Genomic DNA, 1,388 nt, shown 5'->3' on the forward strand with positions numbered 1-1,388 from the left:
TTTCACTGACCTTTCACCTTTCCAAGAATGCTGTCCCTCTCCAAGACATAGTCTCTATAAGCAAAATGCTCTAAACATGTGAGATGAAGCTTTTTCATCTTTGATTCTGAGAAGCATTCTGGCTATACTTTCTCCAAGATAAGTTTGTTGTTTTGTAAGTACATGGGACATTCAATACTATTCACTAGCACCTCAACTCAAAGGCATCAATTTTTCTTCTGCAATCTGTATACATTATTCATCCCTTGGATGCATAGCAAGTGATGGACCGAATCAGGTACACCCTAGTCTTGAAAGTAACATCACCATTCCTCAGTAATTTGTAGAGGTCCCTGACAGTAGACTTTCCCAGTGAAATATGTCTCCTGATCTCCTCACTGCTGATTCCAAGGGTGTTGATTGTGGATCTAAGTAAGATGATGCCATTAACAATTTCAATCATTTCTCCATATGTCATGATTTCGCCTATCAGCCAATTGTTGTATTGTTTTTGATGAGTATTGTTGAGTCGTAACAGACCCACTGGCATTAGTGAAGATTTTTGTCTTTTTTGATGTTGATAAGTGAAAAGTTATATTCCCTAATCTTCTGCAGCAAACATTTCAACATCTCCTCACTTTCAGCAAGCAAGGTCATGTCATCTGCATAACACAGGTTATTGATGAGCCTCCCTCAAACTCCTGATGTCACATTAGTCTTCATAGAGTTAAGCTTCTTGAATGAGTTGCTCAGCGTACAGACTGAATAGATATAAAGAAGGATATGACACACACCTTTCCTGAATTTTCAACCATGCAGCATTTTCTTGATATTTCAAGAACAAATTCCATGGGCTGTAATTGTTTTTAGTCGATAGGTAGGGTACATTTTTTTAAATAAGTGAAATATACATTTACATTCCTTTTTAGTTTGTTTTATAGGTAAAGTTATATCATTGGAAGCATTGAGACTAAATATTATAACCAGTAAGATTATATTTTCCCCAGTAAGATTGTATTTTCCCCCACATCTTTTTAATCTATATGCTGAGCAAATAATCCATGAAGCTGGAATCTATAAAGAATAATGTGGCATCAGGATTGGAGGAAGAATCATCAACAACCTACATCATGCAGATGACCCAACTTTACTGCTGAAAATGAGGATATAAAACACTTGGTGCAGAGCATCAAAGGACTACAGCTTTCTGTATGGATTATATATCAACATTAATAAAACAAAGATCCTCATCAAGGAACTGTCAACATTGAACAGTCAACATTACAATAAACAGATAAGGGATTAAGGCTGTCAATGGCTCACTCTTCCTCGGATCAACAATAAATACCTTTTATATCAGTAGTACAATGAAATGTGCGAGGAGCTAGAGTTGGAAAATCAAAAGGGCC

General features: G+C 36.3%; 1 protein-coding gene across 2 annotated transcripts in view; it reads right to left on the reverse strand.

Annotated features, from left to right (window-relative positions):
- CNTN1 (contactin 1) overlaps positions 1 to 1,388 on the reverse strand; it is a 241,776-nt gene that overhangs the window by 100,291 nt on the left and 140,097 nt on the right. The gene's annotated exons all lie outside the window — the stretch shown is intronic.

Source organism: Elephantulus edwardii, unplaced genomic scaffold, assembly GCF_000299155.1.
Source record: "Elephantulus edwardii isolate Elephantulus edwardi_28Jun2011 unplaced genomic scaffold, EleEdw1.0 scaffold00065, whole genome shotgun sequence".
NCBI classification, from domain to species: Eukaryota; Metazoa; Chordata; class Mammalia; order Macroscelidea; family Macroscelididae; genus Elephantulus; species Elephantulus edwardii.